The sequence below is a fragment of the Gigantopelta aegis genome, chromosome 15 (assembly GCF_016097555.1).
Source record: "Gigantopelta aegis isolate Gae_Host chromosome 15, Gae_host_genome, whole genome shotgun sequence".
NCBI lineage: Eukaryota > Metazoa > Mollusca > Gastropoda > Neomphalida > Peltospiridae > Gigantopelta > Gigantopelta aegis.
The window spans coordinates 31,189,479-31,197,379 of NC_054713.1; positions in this window are offsets into that span (position 1 = coordinate 31,189,479).

Sequence of the window (7,901 nt, forward strand, 5' to 3'; positions counted from 1 at the left end):
GTAGCAATATTTAAATATACAAACCAAGAATATGAACAAATATATGAAAATGTAACAGATACTGATTAACATATTTTATTTTTATTTTTTTACCCAGTAGTTTGATCATTTGATGTTCTGAGACATCAAAGTACAAATTATTTTTAATGTTGTAGTTAGGAACTTGCCCTGTATATTTTTTACTTGTACATAATTATGTCTTAGCCTATTATACAACTTATTTATTTTTAAATTGTATTTTTTCAGAGATCTATTTATTTTAAATTAATAATGCTAGTACATGTTATGCATATCAGGATAACAAAGGACCAGATTTTGAAAAGATACATATATGTATGTATACATATTTTAATAAGTTTGTGACTGGTTGTTTACCTGTGACAAAATCAAACCTGTGATTTAAATAGTATTACATTTTGAATTGCATGAGTTAAAAGGAGCTACCGGTTTATATTAGTTACAGGTGCTATATTTAATTATTTATTTGTAATAAACAACTACAGGTTAATCAGTTCCATGCATAATCTTTGCAGAAGTAACTCAGGAATTGTTGTAATGTGCTTATAGGCTGTGCAAACAGTGTACAAGAACATGTAGATTTGTGATTTATTACAACATAACAAATCTTATGAAAACTGTAAATTCTCAAAATCGGACAAGTTGACTGGATAAGGCCGTCAGAGACAGGTGAGCTGCACAAAGTCGGCAAGTTTGTCAACAATGTCTGCCTGGCATAACATTACATAGTGTTGGCCATAACCATACGCATCCAGTGTTATATAGTCAAAGGTATTTAAGCAAAATATAGGAAGGTGTAGGCAGTGTTCGACAAATTTTTAACTAGTGCCCTGTGTATCATAGTAATATAGTTGATATTTTCCACTAGCCCTCACAGAAGCTTTGGCTAGTGCCCTGTGTATCATAGTAATACAGTTGATATTTTCCACTTTTCGAACACAGGTGTTAGGTTAATGCTAAGAAAAGAACAGCAAAAAATAGTTTGCACCATCTACAAACTTTAATATTCGGTCTTTACCATGAGGCTCCAACACCATATAACCGTAAATAAAATGTGTTGAGTGCGTCATTAAATAAAATATTTCCTTCCTTCCTTTTACCATGTGGCAAATCAAGGCCAGGTGAACAATCACAGTAAGTTTCAAATATAAGTTAGTAAAAACATATTTGCAAGGTGATATATTAGCTGCTTTCATGATGTATCGGGAATTCTGCATTTTTAATCATTGGTACATTTTCTAGGGGTTTTGCGGTTTGTCAAAATTCAGGGTTCATAGCAGTCTTTAAGTTCCTTGAAAGTGTTTGAATTTGAAAAAATTATTTTTACATGTAGGTCTTTGAAAATCTTTAAATTCTCACAAATCATAGCCAAAGAAAGCAATGATGTTATCTTTTACAGCTGCTTGCATTTGATATTTTCCAGTTACAAGGTTTAATCTGTCATGATGCATGTCAAAAAAACTTCAATTTTTTCACATGGACAGCAACATAAACAAACTGATTTGGTGTTTTTAGCACATTCTATTGTTTTTGACCACTGTGCTTAAGTCTTTGAAAATGGCACACAAAAGTCTTTGAATTTGTTTGGTCTTTAAAGCTATGAATCCTGAAATTGTTCCATAAGGTTTTGGCTGATGCTTTTCATACATTCTGAATGGAGGCCAACATTTTAGATCATTGTGCAACCTTAATATTAGGACCAATCTTAAGTACCCGACCACTAATATTTAAAAAAAAAAATTGACCCACCTTCATCTCTATTTTTCCTCAATCTTTCTAGGCAAATATAAAGGAGGGTGTGAGTGATCATTCACTTCCTGGCAAAGACTTAATATTTGCAGGTCAAAAAATTTCATTAAAATTATTTCCAGTTATGCAAACAAATGGCCAAACTTGTCCCAGTGTTGTATATAAAAGAAAGAAATGTTTTATTTAACGACGCACTCAACACATTTTATTTACGGTTATATGGCATCAGACATATGGTTAAGGACCACACAGATTCTAAGAGGAAACCCGCTGTCGCCACTACATGGGCTACTCTTCCAATTAGCAGCAAGGGATCTTTTATTTGCGCTTCCCACAGGCAGGACAGCACAAACCATGGCTTTTGTTGAACCAGTTATGGATCACTGGTCGGTGCAAGTGGTTTACACCTACCCATTGAGCCTTGCGGAGCACTCACTCAGGGTTTGGAGTCGGTATCTGGATTAAAAATCCCATGCCTCGACTGGGATCCGAACCCAGTACCTACCAGCCTGTAGACCGATGGCCTGCCACGACGCCACCGAGGCCGGTCAGTGTTGTATATAATACAGTTTTTGGTTTACAATCCTCAGACATTTCAAATTATTTGCAATAGATAATGTTCAACGGGACAGAAAGGAATTAGCCCATGTGTTTACTATGAATCAGAATGATCTCAATAATAACATTCCAACATATAGTGCCAAATATTTTTCAGTATCGTTATTATTAGTCCCCTACCAGTCCAACCGGAGGGTACTATAGGTTTCATATTTGTCCTTCTGTCATATAGTTCCAGCCAGTGCACCACGACTGGTATATCAAAGGCTGTGAGATGTATTACCCTAGTCTGTGGGATGGTGCATATAAAAGACTCCTTGCTGTTAATCGAAAAGAGTAGCCTAGTCCATGAAGTGGCGACAGCGGGTTTCCTCACTCAATATTTTTGTGGTCCTTAACCATATGTCTGATGCCATAAAACCGTAAATACAACGTGTTGAGTGCGTCATTAAATAAAACATTTTTATTCTATTCTATTCTGTCGTATAGTTTTCCAGACCTTTTTTTCCCACAATGCTTCAAGATATTGAGCTGAAATTTTGTGTATAGCTTTATCGTGTATTGTGAAGATCAAGTTTGACTTTCATGGTGATTTACTCATTTTTGAAAGTAATAAAAAAAAAAGTTGGATCTGGTAGGGAACGTATTGTTTTAGCAGTACTCTCAGAATGATTGTTATGAGGTGGTTTCTATTGAAATGTTTTTCTTCTTCTTGGGTTTAGGGGAGGGAACTTGATGTTGGGCAGAAATTATCACTTGATAGGAGGGTATGGATTGGGTGTGCAGACATGTGTATGTGTTTATGGTTAGTAGATCTGCTGGAATTGACCTACTATAACAGTTGAATTTTATTTACCACTGGCACTGGAAATGGTTGTCCCTCACCTATCCCCTTTCCATAAATATTTTCACAGCTGCATTGTCAGATGTTTGTGACCTATTTAATGGTTTTAACAAAGTATTACCTGAACAAAAATAATTTGATTTGTCCCTAAATGTACTTTATTCAACCATCTTCATAACCACCATACTCCATTTATTAATGACATTTTGTAAAAATAATTGAATTATGGCAATAGTCCACAATTCAAAAACTAAAATTGCCGAGAGGGATGACATGGATTTCACTCCATCATGGTTCAGTTAAGGTGATGCGATAGCTAGATTTGGTTTAAAATCAATTAATGTAATTTTTATTTATTATTCATTTTTAGAGGAATAAGGTCCTTTAATATTTTTAAGTAGCCCAAACTGTTTTACTTTATTCCTTAGTCTGATTACCATCTAGTGTCCGGGTTCTCGGGTCCGGCTCGAGGTTGAGAGGTCAGGATGCATAATGCTGTTTTACTTTATTCCTTAGTCTGATTACCATCTAGTGTCCGGGTTCTCGGGTCCGCCTCGAGGTTGAGAGGTCTGGATGCATAATGCTGTTTTACTTTATTCCTTAGTCTGATTACCATCTAGTGTCCGGGTTCTCGGGTCCGGCTCGAGGTTGAGAGGTCTGGATGCATAATGCTGTTTTACTTTATTCCTTAGTCTGATTACCATCTAGTGTCCGGGTTCTCGGGTCCGCCTCAAGGTTGAGAGGTCTGGATGCATAATGCTGTTTTACTTTATTCCTTAGTCTGATTACCATCTAGTGTCTGGCTCGAGGTTGAGAGGTCTGGATGCATAATGCTGTTTTACTTTATTCCTTAGTCTGATTACCATCTAGTGTCCGGGTTCTCGGGTCCGCCTCGAGGTTGAGAGGTCTGGATGCATAATGCTGTTTTACTTTATTCCTTAGTCTGATTACCATCTAGTGTTTGGGTTCTCGGGTCCGGCTACGGCTCCCAGTCGAGGGATGGGAGTTTTAGTCCTGATACCGACTCCAAACCCTGAGTGAGTGCTCCACAAGGCTCAATGAATAGGTGTAAACCACTTGCACCGACCAGTGATCCATAACTGGTTCAACAAAGGCCATGGTTTGTGCCATCCTGCCTGTGGGAACCGCAAATAAAAGATCCCTTGCTGCTAATCGGAAAGAGCGTCGTTAAATAAAACATTTTTTTCTTTTTCTTTCTTTCTCGGGTCCGGCTCGAGTACTCAAGTCCAATATATTTGTTGACTCGTGGAGGCCCTATTGCTGTCCATGTTGACTAATTATGTATACCGTCAGCTGTATAATGTAGGGAAATGTCTTTATATAGACATTAACAAATATTGTTTGAACCATAAACATTTCGGAATAGCTGAAATCATAAACATTTAGGAATCATTTAGGAATAGCTGATCTGTTTTATATCTGTACAGATCTTACTAGTCTGTTTATATTTTTTTCTAACTTTTTTGCTTGTTTGTAGTTCAGTTTTATAACATTTTAAAGTATTTGTTTTAATTTTTGTTTAACTGTTTTTTTTATTTTTTTTAAACACAATTTAATATGCATTTTCACAGAAAGATCTGCGATTTTATGTAATTTCATCACTGATTGACAAAATATGATTTCACCTGCTTTGGAACCATTCAACAATTACAGTTAAAGTTTGTTTTGTTTAACAACACCACTAGAGCAAATCGATTTATTAATCATCGGCTAGTGGATGTCACACATTTGGTAATTCTGACACAGGAGAATCTAGGGAAGGGGATGAAAAGTCAGTGGCCACGGAATGTGCTGTCCTGTGTGGGAAAGTGCATATGAAAGATCTCTTGCTGCTAATGGAAAAATGTAGTTGGTTCCCTGTGTGTTGTTAAAAACAAAGCAAAGTTTAACTTTCATATATACATGTATACAGTTTGTTCTACAGGTATTACAGATTGTTTGTTTGTTTGTTTGTTTGTTTGTTTGTTTTTGTATATATATATATATATATATTATTAATGAAACAATAGAAAAAAATAACAATTGTTGAATGGTTCCTTTCCCTTCTAGACTTACATTGTTTTAGGGAATCAATATATAATTACCATACAAGATTCACTGACATTGCAGGACAAGCTTATTGGGCAACATGGATCTAATTTATTTGCTTTTTTAATAATATATTGAGTTGCTTCCTCACCCCACACCCAAAGATAACCCTACTGAATATGAAATTGTGGTTAAAAACACCAAATAATATGGGGGTTATAATTTTGTTACTATATTAATATTACTACCTTCAATGAACCTTTTAGACACATAGGTCAAATATTGTTAAAATGGCAACAATTAAGTAAACAAATGTGATGCTTACTGCACTTGTTTTCATCCTGTCTTCTTTTCTTTTTTTCATGTACAATTTTAAAATTTTGCTATTTTAAACTATATTTGACTTATGGGCCTTGAATTGAAGGTGGAAAATATCCATATGGTAATGCATGTGAAATATCGAAGTTTCAGTCCCCCTACTTTTTAAATACAGTGTAATTCCAAATTCAGTAGGTTTATAGTTTTTGTTATTGTTTTGTCGTTGTTTTTTGGGGGGGTACCTCCCGATATATATCCACTCACACACACCTGCACATTATTTAACCAGTATAAAATTTTAGGATATTTTTTATCCTTTAAACATATATGATGCTTGATATGTTGTAATTCCAGTGTCCTGAAAATATAAAAGAAAGTCCCCTCTGCTCACATTTAATATTTTTATTATAGCAGAGTTGTAATGCATTGTTCATTTTGATGGAACAGTCTTCCCACAGGCTATATTAGTATATTTTATATGCACCTTTGTAGACACGATAGCACATACCACTTTTGTTATGAAATTGTTGTACACTGGTTACAGTGTCTTGTAAATGGATTCTTTTATGAGAACCGATTCTATCGGAATGTGACGAACAGTCTAACCACACCTAGTATTATTATATGTGCACCTTTATACTCATTCACCATATTTATTTGTTTTACAGGAAGTGATCTTGTTATTTAACATGTCTGAATAAACAATAAAATGTTATAACTAGTATATGACTAGACTTTTTTTTAAATTAGAAATACAATAGTGGATATTGTACGTTGGGAAAGACTGCAAATCACTAGCTTACGGCACACTTTTCATTGGCACAATTTTGTGCACGCGTTTATAGATACAAAGCATTTATATAGTACATGTATTTTTTCCATATACACGATTCCGCATAGTGATGTCATAACGTGATGCACTTATTATTGGCTTAAAGTACACTCCGACAACGTAAAATTTTGTACTGTAATCCGCTCGTGAAAAAACGGATATGGAAAAGTACATTTCTGTGTGCGGAAATACGTTAATGGAAAACAGGCCTTACCTCTAGTAACTATTAATTTTTCTTTCTTTATGTACACATGAAAACAAACACCATCCCCATTATATCTGCATCATTGCCACCATCTAAACTGAAGGAACAATCGCAGTAAACAACATCCCCATGCAACTGATTAGAGATTGTTTTATTTCATTAGAACCAAATTGATACCAAGACGAACAAGGGGCATGAAGACAACTTGCTTTCTCAGGCAACACAAAAAAAATGACTTCAATATATGGGAAGGGCATAAAGGCAAACCAGTTTGGGCAACACAGCATTTTTTTTGCCACTGACAATGTGTTCAATTTTCAAGGCACAACAACAAATGAGGCCAACCACGTAATTTGCCATCAGTACCATGGTCATTTGAACCCTGATAGTATGTTTAATACAATCCAGTTGAAGTAGTCCTTGTTGAAGACATCTTGCAGTTAAGATTACCGTAATCTTAACTGCAAGATGTCTTCAACAAGGACTAAACTGGCATTACTTATCATTATTTGGGGGTTTTTTTACATTCAGTTATCGTAACAAATTTTCTTACACTCGTTGGTGAGAACATTATTAGTTATTTTTGATAACACATACTTGTTTACACATGTACATGTGTTATATTTCAAGACGTACGCCTGGCTGCTTCTAGGTGATGACCAGGTCACCATACAATGCCATACATACAATAAAAAACCAGCATGGTCAAAATCGATTACCATTTGACGTATAGTTAACCTGACAATCATTTGTCTGTGACACGTAAGTTAGCTACATGTACAAATGCAAAGGCTGTAAATAACTTTTAGTCAAAAAGATGTTAAAATTTGCTTAAAACCTGGTTTTTGTAAATATGTAAGAAATAGAATAATACATTTGTGTCAGATACCATTTATCTTATAACCCTTTGTTTAAAACATATCTAATGAGCGAAAGCAAGTTTGATACATTTTAAAACAACTCGTGAGATAAATGGTATCAAAGGCCACTCATGTATTATTCTCTACGAGTATAACTGGTATAATCTTGTAACGTTTCCCCACTGCATCCAGCCACAAACTTTTAAAATAAGATCTGACAACTTGGAACTACCAGCACTGAATTTTCTGGTATGTAACATGAAATGAAACCAGTTAAAATTTTAGCAGCAGGTATCTGTAACAAAACCTATATACTGAACCATTGAAGTTATTGAGTGTCAGAATGTCATAAATGTGACTGAAAACAAAAAATAAATCCATTGTCATCACACTACTACTTAGCATCAACTAGTAGCCTAGAAATGAGTAGGATTACATATATAATAGGCATATGCCAAAGACTATGAT